This window comes from Myotis lucifugus, unplaced genomic scaffold, assembly GCF_000147115.1.
Source record: "Myotis lucifugus unplaced genomic scaffold, Myoluc2.0 scaffold_179, whole genome shotgun sequence".
In the NCBI taxonomy this organism is placed as follows: Eukaryota; Metazoa; Chordata; class Mammalia; order Chiroptera; family Vespertilionidae; genus Myotis; species Myotis lucifugus.
Window position 1 is genome coordinate 2337063 of NW_005871227.1, and position 19536 is coordinate 2356598.

At 40.7% G+C, this 19536-nt stretch overlaps 1 protein-coding gene across 1 annotated transcript in view; it reads left to right on the forward strand.

Annotated features, from left to right (window-relative positions):
- The window catches only part of CDH8 (cadherin 8), a 289616-nt gene that overhangs the window by 75202 nt on the left and 194878 nt on the right, over positions 1 to 19536 (forward strand). The gene's annotated exons all lie outside the window — the stretch shown is intronic.

Genomic DNA, 19536 nt, shown 5'->3' on the forward strand with positions numbered 1-19536 from the left:
TAGAATTAAAGAAAAACGTAGCAGATGAGGATTTTTAAAAAAAAACTTTAAAAAAAGAACTATGAAATGTATGTAATTCAACAAACTGTTCTGCTTCTTCACACATATCCCTTTTCTAAATCTCTCAGGTGCCATCTTGGTACCAAATATGTTGGTCTCTTAGAGTTTAGGCAGAGAAAGGATATTTTGACAACATGGCTTATACAATAGTACCTGTACCTTGTACACCTTCAAAAATGTCCTCCCATCACTCACTTTCATAGGGTCTGTAAGATATACTGCTATTCCCACTTGTTCGTTTGAAAGGATGCTAACCTCTTTTATCGATGGTTATTAGGTTCATTAATATAGGGCCCACTGTTGGAACCAGAGATTGAGGCCACTCAGTGGCTGGGTCTCAGCCTTTGCCTCCAATGGACTCGGAGGAGAGGTAGCAGGAAGAGATAGAGGGGAGGTGGAGCGCGGGCACACAATACATGCAATTACCCAGGGCAGTCAAGAGTCGTAGTGAGCACAGGCATTCTTATCAGTTTTAGAGCTGACCAGGTTCGTTGATGAAAGAGGTAGAATTATCAATAGAACATTTGCAGTGTGCCATTACCATATACATATGGTGGGCATGCGTTTGCATATCTCAGAAGCAAGGTTCCCATATTTACATCAGCATGTTCAAGCTTACCATACTTTTTGAAAATCAAATGAAAACATAACATGGAAACAATGACGGGACTCCATAAATGAGGAGTCGCCTGGAACAAAGTTGTGAAAATGGAAAACCCTCATAGATGGTCCTTTAGCTAAATACAAGTTGCACAGGAGAATTCCTATACATTCGTCATTCTAGAATTCCCAGGAGTTAAATGCCTACAATCTGACCCTCAGCTTGCTGCTGTCCACTGTGAGGTTCAAAAGCTGATCAGTAGTACAAATGGTGTGTCCATCCGATAAAATAAACGAACTCATCTTGAGAAACTTGGCTGCTGCCTTAGTGTGGGAAGTGTTTTCACCTTCGCGTCCTCTCTCTGCAGTACACTAGGCAGCGCTGTGAGCGGCATCCTTGACTTAGCCGTCGAAGATCGCAGCAAGGTGTGCTATAGGGCTTTTAGTTCCTAACATTCCTTAATGTAGGTCACAGAAGTGCAACTCTTGGGTGTAAAGATTCAGTGAAACTAACTCCACCAACTCTCCGGAAGGCAAGGACTGGATTTATAAATGACACTGCACGTGGAGCTCAGGTATTCCTGTACGCTTCCGTCCTAGGGATTGAGGGTATGCAGAACAATGAATTTCAAATATTTTAAAATAGCCTAACCCTCCTGTCAAACAGTGTCTTAGGTACAAACAGCTAACGTTGATAAATGTGAAGCTTCGGCATTGTGCTGCGGGCCATGCAGGTCCACGTGGCCCCATGTGCTCCATCTCCGGAGGCATTTCCCCAGGCATCGTCACAAACCCTGCTCCTGGCGTAGACAGAGCTGTGCCATAGATTTATGTATAGGCAGTGCCTGGGACTGAACGTGTGCCTGTGTGTGTTTCATAAGAACTAAATGCATGTAGAAATAAAATGATGTTCGTTGAATCAAGACCTCCACCTACTCTCCCTAGACTTACCCCTGCACCTTGCATACCGTCTATTGTCAGTTAACAGACATCCTTCTAGTTAATGTACATCTCGCACTGACTCCATGAGATAGTCTTATTTCTGTGGTGATGGAGAAACGGAAGCTAAGAGATGTAGAGTTATTTGCCTAATGTTGCATGATGGTTAAATCTTAAAGCCGGTGTTGAGATGGAGAACTAAGTGACTTCGAAATCTGTGTTCTGTCTACTGTCCCATGATGTTGAGTGGCGTGGCAAGACTAACCAGGGGAGCCCGCTGTCCACGGGCGATAGCTCATGCAGTGCCTTCTAACCTAATGCATCTGTTATTTCTCCCTCTTTATCCTTGAAACTGTCACGGAAGGTATTAATGGCAGAGTTCAATGGCAGTAATTAGCCTTTGGAAATAAAAAAGTGCATAATACCTTAAATGAGACCTTTGGAGCCAGCTTCCTGTCCCAAACCACAGCACTATCTCGGCACCCCCGAGATGCCAATCTCCAGTGTGTGTCTCCGTATAATAGCCATTACTATGAACGAGGCTTGTGTAGGCTCACAAAAGAAATAATGAACGCCATTGAATCCAAATTATGAATCCTTGAATAGTTCCTCCTTGTGAATGAGCGCACTGCATCCCCCAGGTTTCTGTTGCACAGCCAACGATTGTTTAAACGCTGGGTCACCTGTGGGCATCCGCTCCATCTGTCAGGTGTCACGGAAACCTAGGGACAAAGCAACGTTCTTCTACCACCTAACGGTGTTCATCTGTTTGGTGAATTCACGAGTTGACTCTGTAGGAGGAGTAACTCCCAAGGACACAGATCAGGGTGTGAATTTGGAAGGTGTTACAAAGACAGGAAGCAAAGCTGTCTATAAATAGATTGGGGGCTTTGGAAAGGAATGCAAGGGATCGGAAATGAATGGGCTGCTGTCAGGCATCCTTGAGTCCAATTCCTGTTCGTCTGTTGTCTCGCGATGTCAGGAAGCTGCCAACGGACCGGTTCTCAACAGGGTTCCTTCTGTTTCCTTTTCCCCAGACTTAGAGCATAGATTTTTTTCCCACTACCAAAGGCAGGAGAAAAATATAGAATAATTATTTATTTGAAATGGAGAAAAAGAATAATTATAAAGAAATGTACAATTATAAAGAAATGTACACACACACACAGCTTTGGAGTCCAGGACCAAAACTACATGGTTCTGCTTTTTACTAACTTATGTGTCTTGAACAAGTTACTTAACTACTGTGTGCCCTACATTCCCCAATGATAAAATGAGAATAAGGACCTGAAACCTATATGGTCATATTGACCAATGTCACCCCCAATACATTTAATTTTAAAAAATTTAAAGATGAGGATAAGGAAAACGGCCTTGGAGTGTGAGGATGAAGAAGTGCATTTAATTAACTAAACCAGCACATAGCACAGGGTGGTTCTATAGGTTCCCAGCTTTCTTTCTCCTCCATCTCTTTCTCTTTCTCATTCAACTTTTCCCGCTAACTCTTGACCTGATCTCATACGAGTCATCATTGAAAGAATAATGTTAGAGTGTTTTTTTTCCCTTTGTTTACCCCCTTCCCCAACTAAAATGAGTACTTTGAAAGTCATATCATTTATAGAGTAAACTCTCATTTACTATGAGTCTTGATTTTAACATTTCAGGACATACATTTCCTCTAAGGAACGGTATACTGTGCTTTAGCAGACAAATGACCCTAATTTAAATGCCCCTTGAAATTCATGTTATACGATGCTTAGAAATAAGTGTGATTCCTCTATAGTCACACACGATGCAGGAATTATTTCCCAACACGAATGGAGAGAAGAAAAACAAAAGTAACCTAACATCACATTATTATCTTTCTCTAAATCCATCTAAAAGCACATCTCTAACAAGTAGAAATAATTATTCTCCCCCAATGGTCACTTGGTTTGGTAAAAGGTGGCCTTGTGCTTTTGAGCTATTATTGCCTACAATAATGCATGATTCCTTTGGCTGGGATAAGGAAAACCGGTGAGTATCCTGATTTCCATTAGCTACTCAAAGTTCTATCCAAACAGCAACAAAATCTTTTTTTTTTTTTGCATTTTGCCTCGTTATTTAATCAGCCTGGCCATGTCTGATAGGCATTTGACCGTGTTGCCACCCCATGGTCTCACCCGTCTGAATTGGACAGTAGCACTTTTCAATCAGAATGAGCATGGCTCCTTGAATGGCCCCTGCAATTTCTCTCACACTCATATTATAATTATGTGTGTACCTCAATGTGTGAGACTATAAACATATGCTATATATTTGAACAAGAGTGCTGTCAACACTTTATTTTCGAAGTGTGTTCATTATGACTGAATAATAATGTGCATGCTAAGCAGAGCAGTAGCCCATGCCTGGGTGATGTTTACATTACCCTGTGCCTCTCATTCTCAGAATGAATTTTCAAGTGAAGAACAATTAGCAACTCTATGGAAATTGTATATTCAGAGTGCCTTACAAATCAACCGCAGCAAGACAGCTAATAGCTCTTTATGTTCAATGCTTTCTTGGCCAAAACAGGCAAAGATGTCAAAAATAGAAGGTTGAATTTTAGTTGAAGTTATAGCAACTAAAATAACTACATGCTCAGATAAGAATATTTTTTAAGTGTTGATAGGTCTTTATTTTTTAAAAAAATAGAGACTAATACTCATTTATCCTGATTATATTGCTGTATCAATCACCAAGATCCTGTATATGTATGAGTGCAATTTTTGACTATGATTCTCTTTAACCTTCGCATGAGCACACAATGATGGTGCCTGAGGCAGATGAGTATTTTCAGCAACTTTCAGTAGCGAGAGTAGAAGTTAGGGGTGGGGAAGGGTCTTTGTCATCGAATATCCCAGGCACCTTGGATCTGGATAAGCAGGTAACTGTGGCTTGATATTTAACTCTATAAGAACAGCCTTCCTGCTTGTGTGGAAATGTGCTCTGTCCCTGACAAGAGCATGGGATGAGAAGCCGTGTGCTGGGCACACAGTGGAAACACTCTAAATATTTGTTGACTAGATTGCACAATGATCTCTGTAGACAAACATGAATGACTGCATTTCTACATAAATTTTTTTTAAAGAGAAGAGCTTTCTCTTTTTTAAAAAAAATACTTTTATTGATTTCAGAGAGGAAGGGAGACGGGGAGAGAGATAGAAACATCAATGATGAGAGAGAATCATTGATCAGCTGTCTCCTGCACACCCCACGCTGGGGATCGAGCCTGCAACCTGGGCATGTGCCCTGACTGGGAATTGAACCGTGACCTCCTGGTTCATAGATTGACGCTCAACCACTGAGCCATGCCTTCTGGACTCTACATAAATTAAATGCCTTAGAATTAGAATATGAATGCTTGAAAGTCCCTATAAAAATCTTTGGAGCCTCAAATTGATTATTCCTAACAGAAACAATTATAACCATTTGCTGTTATCAAATAAAACATTTCCATGAAGAATAATTTAGCATTTAAAAAATCCCAGCAATATATGGTTTTGCAATTTAAGTGAATGATTCTCAAAACATGGTGGCTGAGCCAAAAATATGAGCATCACCTGGCGACTTTTTGACATGCAGTTGTTTGGACTCCACCCCCAAATTGCTACCTGGGCCCGGAAGTCTGTGCTTTTACACATGATTCTGTTGATCATTAAGTTTACATTGCGCTGAGCACACATGTGAATCTGTGTGCCTGCCTTTTCCCTCTGGTCATCTTGCACAATTTCCAGGGCTTTCTAATAACCTGAGATAATATTTACCTGCGATTTGAGGTGAATGCCCAGCATCTCAGAAGAATGGCTTTCATGTGCAAATTATTAAGTTGGCTTCAAAGAAGGACCTTTGGGGCAGACCCCTGGAATATGCGAGCTTTGTGCTCCTGTTTGACATACAGCCTTGCATTTGATATTTACGAAGTTTCAGAGGAAAAGGAGTTCATTTCCCCCTTTGTAAAAATGGCCTCAAATAGAAGCCAGATGCATTTGACTTGATCCTGTTTATACATAGAAACGTCCGAACCTGGGTTTTGTGATGTGAACCCTATAATTTTTTCCAGATCAGCAGCTAAAGTTTACAGTATTGACATTACAGTAGTTTTTAAAAATAAACTTTATTATGGTATAAATTAAATGTAGATAAGTGGTTCTCAAAATTTTTGGTTACAGGATAACTTTATACTCTTTAAAATTTATTAAGAGGTAAAACTTCTAGTTATAAAGTAACATAGTGCATTATGCATCCATGACTTATTTTATAGTTAACCCAATGGGAGCGCAGAAGAGAAGGGACATGACTTTGACCTCCTGATGCCCTGGAAGGTGCTCAGAAGTTCCCAGAGGTCTGTGGACCCAGACTTGCAGAACTGCTGCTCCAAACATCTGTTTCTCCCAAGTCCCAGTCCTGGCCAAGGTGGTTCCTGTAGACCAGAGGTGGGGAACCTTTTTGCTGCCAAGGGCCACTTGGATATTTATAGCATCATTTTCGGGCCATACAAAATTAGCAACTTAAAAATCAACCTGCTATGTTCGGTCAAACATTTAATGAACTCACCCCTAATGCCTTGGCAATGCCAGACCAAATGATGTTGTGGTTCTTATATGGCCCTCGGACCAGACATTCCCCACCCCTGCTATAATATAAACAGAAGACAGATCCATAGCTTTGCTCCTAGCTTTGCTTCTTGCCAGAATTTTTCTCATACCTGATAACAAAGACTGGCCATTTAAAAAATGTTACTATAGGTGATTCAAGTTCACCACCACAACTCCATCAGCATCCCATCTATTCTCCCCAGTTCTCCACCTGCCAGGTGATTCATTCATTCTCTCTCTCTCTCTCTCTCTCTCTCTCTCTCTCTCTCTCTCTCTCTCTCAAATAATTTACAAAGCTGATCTGCATCCACCTTTTATCTCAGTTCATGGTCACTTTCAAAGAACCCTGGATCTCACAACCAAAGACAATTGAAAAGCAATTTACTTCTTTTAATGTAATCACTCCATAATACGAAGAAGTGAAATCGATATTTTTATTGTTCACTGAAACCTTTTAGAAACCTTTTTAGAAACCTGGTTCCCTTCTTGAATCTCTGAAAATCTTTCATGTTAGTGATCAATTTCCCTAAATTTTGTCTCTCTCCTCAAACACACTGCAATTGAGAGGAAACAGATAGTATACAAAAAAGCAGATCTTCTCCCCTAACTCCCACCCATGCAAACACTCAGTTCATCACCTCTCCTGTCCACTTCTATTATATTTTTGTAGTAATTGCTCTTGAGTTTGTCATTGCACATAAAACTGGCATATTCTGATTGACAGGAAGAAGATTAAAGGGATCATTCGATCTATTTTTGAGTGGCCTAAGAATCCACTGGGGCCACATAAAACTTCTCACAATCTGAGTGGGTGAAGTTATGAATGTACTTACCCAGGAAACTTTTTTTTACCACAATGCATAGAATACTGGGAGGAAGAAATGATGCAGAGTAGAGCTCTGTCCTATATTCCACATTACATATGGAGCATCCATTATGCACCCAGTCAGTGCTGTCATATTATTATTGTTGTTGAGTGTGCAGAATGTGTATTAGTTTGTTTTTTAGGGAAGGTATGGATGCATGATCATTTGAGTGGCTATTTCCCATACATAGAGCCTAATTTGCAAAGTGTATTGAATAATTCTCTAGCTTGACATTGTTTTCTGTAAATTCCCCACCTCACCTCCCAAACCTCCTAGGCTTGCTAGATTTCCCCAAAGCTTTTCTACTGCTAAAGGCAAGTTCTCCCTCCCCCGCTCCCTCCCCAGGGAGGTGTCTATCATTAGGCTCCTCCCCACAGAGGGGGAGGGGGAATGCCTGGAACCCTGAGGTGTTAATTGGGTGATAGATTTCCAGAGCTCATTAGATGTGGGACTCTGTTTGCTGTTCTGTGCCAGTGAGATGACAACTCTGACCTTGACTTTGATTCTCAGGAGACGCCTGTTAACCAAATAGGTAATATGAGAAGTGTGTGCTTTTAAACTACATTTATTTATTGCCAATATTTCTTTAATTTAAGTATAGATGGCATACAATATCATATCAGTTTCAGGTGTACAATATACTGATTCAGCATTTATGCCTCAACAATGGCATCACCACGGTGAGTCTAGTAATCACTTGTCACTGTGCAAACTTAACACAACATTACAGACTATATTTCCCTTCCCCTTTTTCACCCCCACCCTGACCTCCTGCTTCATAGATCGATGCTCAACCACTGAGCCACCCCGGCTGGGCTAAACGTGTCTCTCCTTATAAGGACACCTGTCAGATTGGATTAAGGCCCATCTTAGCTTCATTTTAACATAATCATCTTTCTCTGAATATGGTCACCTTCTGAGGAACTGGGAGTGCGGGCTTCAATTTATGAATTTAAACAGGGAAATAATTCAGCTCATAACAGAGGACCTGGGAGGATTATCTTTGTTTCTGTTTATAAATGAAATAAAATATCTATTTATTTTCATGGAGTAGTAATATTAGTACTAAAGCAGTGGGCTTTCAGATGTCCAGCAAATCGACAGGTCTGTTCATGGTGTGAATTCAGGGCAGCACCGGGTTTCAGGTTTCCCTTGAGGTTGTGTTGTGGCTGTTGCTCCTGCTGCTCTTTGGTATTTTCTTCCAGGTTTTGTTGGCAGAATGGAATTGAAGTAGAGAAATATACATAAACAGACACATGCACATTTCCAGCCTTGTGAGCTATGTTTCCAGAACCTAATTCTCATAAGTTGATGATATGTTAGGTTTTATTTCCAAATATGAACTGTAGGGATAATGATATCTGGGAGAGTAGGAGTTAAAAACCAAAACAAAAAAACGACCTCCACATCCATGTTATCCTTACCACAGTCTGAGATCATCTATAATAATAAAAGTGTAATATGCTAATTAGACCAGATGACCAGGGCTGCAAGGGAAGCCCAGGTCCCGGGTGCCTGAGGGAAGCAAGGCCCAATCTTGCACAAATTTCGGGCCTTGGGCCTCTAGTATTTTGTATAATGGTGCTGATGGCCTTGTCAGTATCATTTAACAAATGGAAACTAAAATAGGTAAAATTTAAGTAACTTGCTCAAGATTATATATAATTGTTGCAATGCAGACTGAGTCTTCTGATTCTCATTTACACCTAAAAGGAAGGAGGTTTGTGAATCTGGTTAGTTAGCCATCATCTCGTCCACTTTTAAGTGCACCCATGCATTCTCAAATAAAACAATTTACCTCCCACCCCTCTTTTTAATTATCTTATCAGCACATCCATCCACCCATCCAACCAGCCATCCATCCATCCATATATCTACCTTACTGAGTAGTCATGGCACATGAAAATGAGATTATTTCTGATGAATCCAAGTTTTATTCATGCTTTCTTACAAGACTGGGAATGAAACAGTTTACAGTGCTCAAGGGATAGGAGTGGGTAACACAGCTAAATTATTATTAATAGGCCTTTATTTAATCACAGAAGAAGGATAATTTGCCAAAGTCACAATCCATTCCATGGGCCAAATTAAACTTCAGGTTTATGTATTTAACTTCAATTGCAATATCCGTCCAAGTTCATGGCATTTTTTTGTTATCCCACGGTCTCTTCATAAATATAGAATTTCAGAGAGAAAGTACATGACTGACATTTGCTTATCCACTGTGGTCTTTCCCACTGTGCTCTTGTCAGTTATTTGGATAACAGGATGCATCCTGTTTAGCAAGTAATTTTGGTGACCACGTCAGAAATCTAACTCATATTTTTAACTCCTACTAGTCCTCTGATGAAAGTTCTTTAGGAACCTGGAGAACATTGGCACAACATTCTCTTGACATTTTCCCCTTTTTCCCCAGTACAACTAAATTTTCCACTGTTAATTGACCTTTAGAAAATATCCCGAATATGTTTTAAATACTCATATCTGTTTAAAATCCACTTCTTTTGTTTGCATAATAATTCTGGGTGTCTTTCTTCAGTCCTGTTTACCTTGCTTACATTCTGTGTTACTACATTGTGGATTTATTTGGCACAAAATTTCCCCCACCCCTATATATCTGATTTTCTGTCTATCTACCTACCTATCTACTAAGAGAGATAGAGCCCTAGCTGGTTTGGCTCAATGGATAGAGCATTGGCCTGTGGACTGAGGGGTCCCGGGTTCGATTCCAGTTAAGGGCACATGCCTGGGTTGCAGGCTTGATCCCCAGTAGGGTCGTGCAGGAGGCAGCTGATCAATGATTCTCTCTCATCATTGATGTTTCTATCTCTCTCTTTCTCCCTTCCTCTCTCTGAAATCAATAAAAATATTTTTTAAAAGAGAGATAGAGAGGACTCCCCACCCCAGGAAATTTATGGAGAGATTGTTTTGTTGAAAATTAAACATGCACCAAAGATCTTCATATAATAATCTCTTGTAATTTACTGTTGCACTCCCAAGGACTATGTCTGCTTTAGTGTAAGGCAGGGAATAGTGCTCTGAGGCAGAATAATTTGTTTTTCCAAAATGAGTCTTTCAGTGAGAAACTCTGTGGTCTTTCCAGCCCACCCACTCACCACATGCCCATCTGTTCATTCATCCATTGATTCATAGTATTTAATATGCGTTGGAACCTAAATGGAAGGATGGCTGAGAAATCTTATTTAGTCAGAAATCTTATTTAATCCCTTTATGTGTTATTTTCTTTATCCGTGCATTCTCCAATAAAACCATCTACTTAATCATTATCTTCCCCATAATTCTCTTATCAACCAATTTATCCATCTGTCTGTTCATCCACTCCTTGATCCCTTTACCTAAGTTAATTTTTAGTCATTACTATTATTATTCACCCCCCTCTTGCCCACACAAGCATTTATTCAATGACCCATGGCCTCCCCTGTACTTCTAGACTTACAAAAACAATGTAACTTTAAATATCTTATAATTTTATCTTAATAAAGCTGGATAAAAAGAAAAACTTTTAGATGTATCTGCTATCATTATTCATTGAATAGGTGAGTAAGTACCAAATACGTGATTAGTGACATGCCCAATGTGTTTGGCTCAGTGGATAGAGCGTCGGCCTGCGGACTGAAAGGTCCCAGGTTCGATTCCGGTCGGGGGCATGTACCTGGGTTGCGGGCACATCCCCAGTGGGAGATGTGCGGGAGGCAGCTGGTCGATGTTTCTCTCTCATCGATGTTTCTGGCTCTCTATCTCTCTCCCTTCCTCTCTGTAAAAAATCAATAAAATATATTAAAAAAAAAAAAGAGTTTAAAGCCCACATTGTACCCAGATCATTTAACTCAAGAAGTGACATTCCTATTTTTACTACAAATCCATGTTGTATGTTTAAATTCTTTTTTTCTTTGTTTGATCTTATTTTTTCCCATCACAATTTATCTCCCTTATTCTCTCTTCCACCTCTACCCATCCCCACCCCCTCCAATCAACACACTGTGGAATTCTCACCCAGAATATGCTGTTGGGTATATATATTTTTGGAAAGCATTTCCAGGTCTGGCAGAAACTTTCATTATAAAATTCAATTGCCACAAGAATTCACACATTTTTATTTGAATATCTTAGTTCCTGGAGATATTGGGCCTTTATTATCTATTGTCACATTGTAACTATTACAAAAACCAAATAGGCTATTGAAATCTTTTACAAATAAGGAAACTGAGTTTTGGAGAGGTGAAGTAAATTCCTTGGTATATTACAGTTTGTACTTATCTAGCTCTATTTCTTTATTGATTTGAGAGAGAGGAAGGGGGGGAGAGAGAGAGAGAGAGAGAGAAACATCGATTTGTTATTCCACTTATTTGTGTATTGATTGGTTGATTCTTATATGTGTCTGACTGGGGATCAAACTTGCCACCTTGGTGTATCAGGACAATGCTCTAACCAACTGAGCTACTCGGCCAGGGCTAGCTTTGCTTCCTATGCTTTCATTCTAGATCCCATAGTCTGAACTACTACTTGGTGAATTTTTGGTTGCCTTAGGGAAACATATTGACTTCCAAGCCTATAAGATTTCACATACTGGGCTGTCAGCAGCACACATAAGAAAAGCTGTATCCAACAGAAGGAAATCCATTGCCTTTCTTACTATTATTATTATTTTAATGATTGCTTGGTTAAATAAGGGAGTCTCCACCTTAGTACGTCAGGGGAAAGAGAAAATCTGAGAATATGTAATGGAAGCATTCTTTTTTTAAGACCATTTTTTTTGTGTAAGATGGGCAGACTTAAACTATTTTTTCTTTGGCATCATTATAGAATTAACCCATTTAGTTCTCCTTTCTCCGAATCCTATCAACTAGGATGGCTTGGCTTCACTGGCGGGTAGATCTTCACAGAAGGAGAAATTTTGCTCCTTCTGTTAACTTAAATATTTGAAACGCTATTTACCATCAGTACATCGCCTTACAAAAAAGTAGACAAGTAACTTCCTCTCATGCAGTCTGGCTGCGAGAGATGGCTTTGCTATGGGGCTGATACATCACGTTTCCAAACCTGTGAAGCTGTCATTGGCACAGATAGTAGGGAGTTTGCCAAAATCATGAATGTCAGCCGGGGAAGTGTCTTGGGAAACATCCTGCCAGCCTCTTCCTGACAACATTTCTCTCTTTGCCTTCCCGTTAGCCGGCCATTCCGCCTTTTTATTTCTACGTTTATTCCATTCCAGACTTCTGTAGGATGAATTGCTTCCCCCAAAGCGTCTGTCCTGTGTGGTTTTGTACACATGGTCTCTAAATATATATATTTAGGGACAAACTAGAGGCTTCCCCATTCTGTGGTCCTCATCTAGGGAAACAGAAGGCCCCAGGCTAACTAGTTGGATGGTCTTTAGAGAATTATGCTCATATGTGTAGGCTCTCCGCCCTGTTGATGTTGCTCAGTGGTTGAGCTTCAACCTATGAACCAGGAGGTCAGGATTTGATTCACAGTCAGGGCACATACCGGGTTGGGGGCTCGATCCCCAGTGGCGGGGGGTGCAGGAGGCAGCCGGTCAATGATTCTCTCTCATCAGTGATGTTTCTCTCTCTCCCTCTCCTTTCCTCTCTGAAATAAAAATATACTTAAAACAGCAACAACTTCCCTGAATGCCCTGAGGAATTGTGTCACCCTCTCTCCAGTTTCAGGGTTCCTTTTTTAAAAAAAAATAATTGTAGGCCCTTGAATCTGATTTACTGGGATGTATCTAGTTCTGTCATTTGTTAATTGTATGATCTTGAGAAAATCAAGTACAGTATTTGCTGAACCTGAGCCCCTCAGCCCTGTGAAATCACGGACAAAGTGTAGAGCATTAAGATAGATCCTGTGCAGACAGTATGTATGTGGGGTATATATGAAATTTAATGAGCATTTACTATGGGCCAAGCATGATGCTTATTGGAGATGGTGTTGAATAATGCACATCAAAGTTCTGCCCTTGTGGAACTTAGCATTTAACAAAAGAAGCAGAAGCAGTAACTATGTTTGCAGGTCCCTGCAGCCAAAAGCAGCATTTCACTTGGACTGGCTTCCAATCTTTTGTTTCTCTGGGCACTTGCACCCGTGGCCAGGTCAATTGGTTCAATACTCACACCAGCAGCAGACACTGAATGCCAAGAACACAGTCTGAGATAGCAAGATGCTATGCATTTGCCTGCTGGAAAATATCAGTGTGTGTGTGTGTGTGTGTGTGTGTGTGAGAGAGAGAGAGAGAGAGAGAGAGAGAGAGAGAGAGAGAGAGGCAGAGGTCATTTTCAGCGTGGGATGGTGTGTTTTATTCTTTTAATCAGGGGTCATTGTTTTTGTTAGCCTTTCATCTCTTACAACATATTTGAGGGTAACATGGTTTATATACCAGTTACTTTAATAACTGTTATTATTTCAAAGAGTTGTTATTTTTTTATAACGTGTGATGACAAGAGTAATTGCACATTCCCAACGTGACCTCACTAAAATGGTGGAGTGCTCTGATGCCTGTGACCTAGCATTAGTGTTATGATATAATTTGTCTCTGTAACTTATTAAGAACAGGGTGTCTGGATGAAAGATAACGGTCTTTGAATTACTCAGTTTTTCTGCGGTAGCATCACACTGCAGCGTATAAAGCCACCTTCCAAGCTACATAGCCCATCAGGACACCCTCACCCCACCCCACCCATCTACCACCATCATATCCAGTTGTAGATGTGACGTCATGGGTGTGGGAAGAAGCTGACTCCATGTCAAGGTGGCTTTGTGAATCGGTGCCTACATCTTCCCTCTGAGCTCCTCCTTCCCTCTGATTCTGAGGCCATTGCTTTTGCACCCGCCCACCATGGTGATGTTACGAAAACAAAATGATCATGTCAGGCTCCTTACTGAAACCTTGTGTTCATGGACGCTTGTTGCTTATTTATAGTCAGATCTGAACTCTGTGTCTTGGTTTCAAAACTCTACATCGTGTGGCCCCTGCCTTGTGTTCTCTCCTTTCTCGCTGCCTCTCTTCTCCTTAGCGCGGTGCCCTAGGCATAGGAAATCGTCTTTAGTTTCTCTAATTCAGCATGCTCTCCCCCATCTCTGGATCCTCACCCACATTGTTACCTGTGCCTGGCATGCATTTCCTCCCTCTCTGAGATCCAAAGATTTAATCATTGCTTCCCCGGGGAGGCTGTTTCTGCCCCTCCACACTACACTTTCTGGGTGAAGGGAAATTTCTATACACTCTCACACCCCTCCGTTCTTTCCATATCATCACCTCCGGAGTGTGCATCCAAGTCCAGGAAATTTACTTTAAAGCATGTGCTGCTAAGATGGCCACCTGCTCATAGTGCATTCAGTGGAAAAGTTTCCTAAAAATCTCTGAATCTCAATCGTTTCATTGGCAAATGGAGAAGTGGTCTCTGGTGTGCTGTGAGGATACCATAATATTTACACATATAAAATGTTTATCAGATAGTAAGTCTACAATCTATATATACAAAAGGCTGCAATGACCACAAGGGGGCAGACGCTCCAACCGGTAGCTATGACATGCACTGACCACCAGGGGGCAGATGCTCAACACAGGAGCTGCGGAGCTCTGGTGACTTGGCAGCAGCGGTTCTCAGGTGACAAATCCAGAACCAGAGAGGAGGGAGCCTGATTCTGGGGTATGTCACCCAAAAACCACCCTTTCGCAATCCAGGACCCCTTGGGGGATGTCAGAGAGCCGGTTTTGGCCCAATCCTGCAGGCCAGGCCAAGGGACCCCACTTGCCAGAAGGACCCTGCTCACTCCACAGATGACCTTCGAGCCACAGCGTCGGCCAGGGAGGGACCTTGGAAGGCTGGCTCTAGGGCATGTCCGGCCCATCTTGCCCAGTCCCATTCCAATGGCCACCTTCTAATTAATTTCCTTTCAATGTGCACGAATCCATGCACCTGGGCACTAGTATAATAATAGTAATATTATTATTATTATTATTATTATTATTATTATCTTTAGTTTCTGTTCGAATGATAATCTTTAAACTAAAATACTGTGTCTCTCTATTCATTAGTTTCATGCTGTTATTTATATCATACCTATACACACACACTCTCTCTATTATTAATTACTAGAGGCCTGGTGCACAAAATTTGTGCATTCGGGGGGGAAGGGGGAGTCCCCAGCCCAGCCTGCAGTCTTAGAGCCCTCAGCAGTCAGACATCCTTAGTGCTGCAGTGGAGTCGGGAGAGGCTCCCGCCATCGCTGCTGCGCTCACCAGCTGAGAGCCTGGCTTCTGGCTGAGCAACACTCTCCTGTGGGGGAGCTCCAGGGGGAAGCTCCTGCATTGAGTGTCTGCCCTCCTGGTGGTCAGTGTGTGTCATAGCGACCGGCTGTTCCACTGTTCGGTCAATTTGCATATTAGCCTTTTATTATATAGGATTATTATTATTATTATTATTATTATTATACTTCTGTGATTTTTGTCTATTTGTGTTTATCTCCCACTAACTATGGGTCTTTGAGGGCAGGCATGCCCACATTTTCTATGCACATGCTCTGAGCATGTTTAATAAATGAATGAAGAGGTCTTTTTGTATCACAGCCAGACGAAGCAGTCTTACCACCCCAGGCCAATTTGCAAGTGGCCTTTATCTTGCTCTAATTAACAGAAGCAGCCCTTGGGAGAGGCGGTCCTCACACCTCTGGATGATGTATGATGTGTGAACATGTGGTGATTTGGGATGCCTTTGGCCCCTTCGTCTCAGAGCAGGTCTTGGGGTGGATGCATTGGTAGGAGCGGTTGCATTGCAGTGAGCAGATGCTCACAGACTTATGTGAAGAAAATAGGAGATGTAGCAGCTTGTCACCATGTACCCCAAATCCTTCTGAGGTCCAGACCAGGGTTCTCACAAGCATTTGAAACCTGTAAATGGCTGTTCTTACGCACCCACAACTCTTATTTGAAATGCCAAACTAGTTCCTTGAACAATCCATGTGCAAAAAAAGTGTGTGTATGATATAAATAACAGCATGAAGCTAATGATTAGAGACACACAGTATCCTATGTTTCAAGATTACCGTTAGCCCACGGATCTGGATTTTACTGAGACTTGCTAAAAATGAATTTTCAGAAGGAAGAGGAATCATATCGTGTTTCCTGTAGTTTTTTTTGTCTTTTCTCTGCTTTTCTATCATGAAGTCTTGGGAATTTGCTTTCACTGAGGCTTAGCAGAGTGTTTTCTGATACTTGATTATGGTGGAATATGGTATGAAATAAAATGATTTTAGTTATTACACATGTAACACGTCTGCTTCCCTTTTTCTCTATTTTTCAAATAGGTTAGATCAGATTCTAAAATCAATTGTTCGGGGTAGATGTCTCATCCCCACACTACAGGCAGAGCCACAGAAGCACAAACAAGTGTATTAATTTCTCCAGTTCATGTAGTTAGAGAGACCAGAATCTTAACTTTGTGCTTTTCTTTCCAACACTGTTTTTCTCTTCTTCTCGCTCAGTTATTTCTAAAGACAAGGGACCATTAAAACCTTGGTTAAAATTATAATACTAATTTACTAATTGATAAATGTAAGAAAAATATGGCACAAATAAATTCCAACATAATAACGATAACACCATTAAAGGGCTTAATTTAAAAAAAAATTTAAATCCTAACCCAAGGATATGTTTTTATTGATTTTTTTTTTTTGAGAGGAGAAGAGAGTAAGAGAAACATAGATGTGAGAAAGATATATCAATTAGTTGCCTCCCATGCATGCCCAGCTGGGATTCAACCTGAAACCTAGGTATGTGCCCTGACTGGGAATTGGATCCGAACCTTTTGGTGTACAGGGTGACATTCCAACCAACTGAGCCACACCAGCCAGGACGAAGGGATTGATTTTAATAGCAAAAAAATATTGTGGCTAAGTGCAAATCATACCCATACCTTCTGTGTCTGAGGAATGCTTTGTATGTGAATGGAAACCTCCAAGAATGATATATTATTCAAATATTCTTTTTTTAATAAAAATGCTAATGGAAATGTTAAAATGCACATAAATTAAAATGATCATAAATTAGGATTAATATCACATTAATGAATTATAATCCCACATTCATTAAGATAAAGTGGCATTTCAATATTTGCTCTTGTTAATAAATTTAATACAATAAATGAAAGGGATACATTTGGAGATTCAATAAATATTTGATGTAATCTTAGGCTTTAACTTTTTAAAATATTCAAAAGCAAAGTAGGAGATCTAGATGCATTTGAACTCTTTGTTGCTGCTTTATGTCTTTTTGAACAAATCTTTTCTTTTCATTTATTGAAGCGCTAAATACAATTTAAATTGGCAAAGAAAGCAACGGAGATTGCTCTGAATAAAAGTGATCCCAAGAGAACACAATCTTTTGAGTTTCTAAGAGTTTCTTTGAAGAAGTTTTTTTTTGTGTGTGTTTTTTTTTAAGGAACAAGTATTTGAAATCTCATGGTGCGATAAGTGGAACTACATTGCTATTTAACTGCATTAAACTGAAAACATGCACTTGAATGGTATTTTCCAACTATAATTCAATGCCCTCCTTTAAAAAATTAAAACAAAAAACAAACTAAAAATATAAATTTTTGTTTTATTTTATTTTATTTTATTTAAAAAACAAAACAAAACAGGAGTCAACATAGTATTAAAAGAAGCGCCATGTATCAGAACATGCCTATCTCCCTCTTGAGAGTAAACTGAACATTTGAAAGCCAGGAATTCTGTACCTACCATCACGTTTCAGGGGGGGGCAGGTGTTCAATGACAGTGTGTTGCCATCACCTGCGATGGAGCCTGGATCCCTGTTGCAAAGTTGTTACTTTTCAGTGTTCCCGTTTTTAGAAAACGTGCTCCCCCGTTCTGGCCTCAGTGCTCTTCACAAAATGGGAATAATTTTTCTAGACCAGAAGAATTGTATGGAACAAAGTAAAAAAACGTCCTAGACAAACATAAGATTTTTTAAAAAATATTTTTATTGATGTCAGAGAGGAAGTGAGAGGGAGAAAGAAAAAGAAATATCAATGATGAGAGAGAACCATTGATCGGCTGCCTCCTGCACACCCCTCACTGGGGATCGAGCCCGCAACCTGGGCACGTGCCCTGGCTGGGAATCTAACACCTGTTGTACATAGGTGGACGCTTAACCATTGAGCCATGCTGGCCGAGCACAAATATAAGACTTTAATATGCATCAGATTATTACAATTATTTTTGTTTTTGTAAATACCGCAGGCAAAACTGAGTTGGGTTCTGGGTCTACTACACTTCATTCAAAAATATGAACCTCAGGGAGGTTATTGTGTGCCTTGTCAAACCTCCTTTTTCTCATGTTTTATATGAAACTAGAGGCCCGGTGCATGAAATTCATGCATGGTAAGGGTCCCTAGGCTTGGCTGGTGATCAGGGCCGATCTGTGGGGTGACTGGCAGGGTGATCAGGGGGCTCCCACTGGCACTCGCCTTGGCCGGCTTGGGGCCTGCGGGCTGGGGGCAGCTCCTGCATTGAGTGTCAGCCCCCTGGTGGTCAGTGCACATCATAGCGACCGGTCATTCTGCTGTTTGGTCAATTTGCATATTAGGCTTTTATCATATAGGATATTTTAGTTCATTTAGTTTTTGGTAAAAATTAAGAGAATTATGTGAGAAGTGATTTGCATGGTTCTTGGCATACAAATAGTGAACCCTAAAAGGTAGCTAGTGATAAAAACTTTAAATACATGTATTAATAAACTGAAAAGAATCTGTACATTTTTGTCATATTCTCCTTGATCCTTTTATCATTTTAAATGCATGTCAGTTTATACTAAATTGGTCAAAGTCTTTTTAAGTTGAGTTTATTGGGGTGACACTGATTAACAAAATTATGCAGATTTAAGGTGCACACTTCTACACTTCCTCTGTACACTGTATTGTATGTTCACCACCCCAAGTCAAGTCTCCTTCTATCACCATTTATCCCCACCATACCCTCCTCTACCTCCGTCCAGTCCTCCCTCCCCAGTCCCCCAGCCCCACTCTGGCCCTGCTTGGCGATCACCACACTGCTGCCCATGTTCATGCATGAGGTTTTCACTTTTGCTCAATCCCTCGACACACCCCCAGTTCCCCCTTCCCCCCGCCACCCCACCCCAGCCAACATCTGTCAGCTTGCTCTCTATGTATGAGTCTGTCACTATTTTGCTTACCATTCCAACTTATCTGTATGAATTTCATTATGTTTTATTTGGATTTATAATAATACATTTGTGAACTTGTATGCATATATTCATAACCCATGGATGCAGGCTATAGTGCAGTGAAGGCCTGGGGGTGGCAGGGGCAGGGTAGAGGGGGTCAATGGGGAAAAAGGGGGGACATGTGCAATACTTTCAACAATAAAGATAAAATTTTTAAAAATAACACAGTCGCATAGACTCTTTGTGC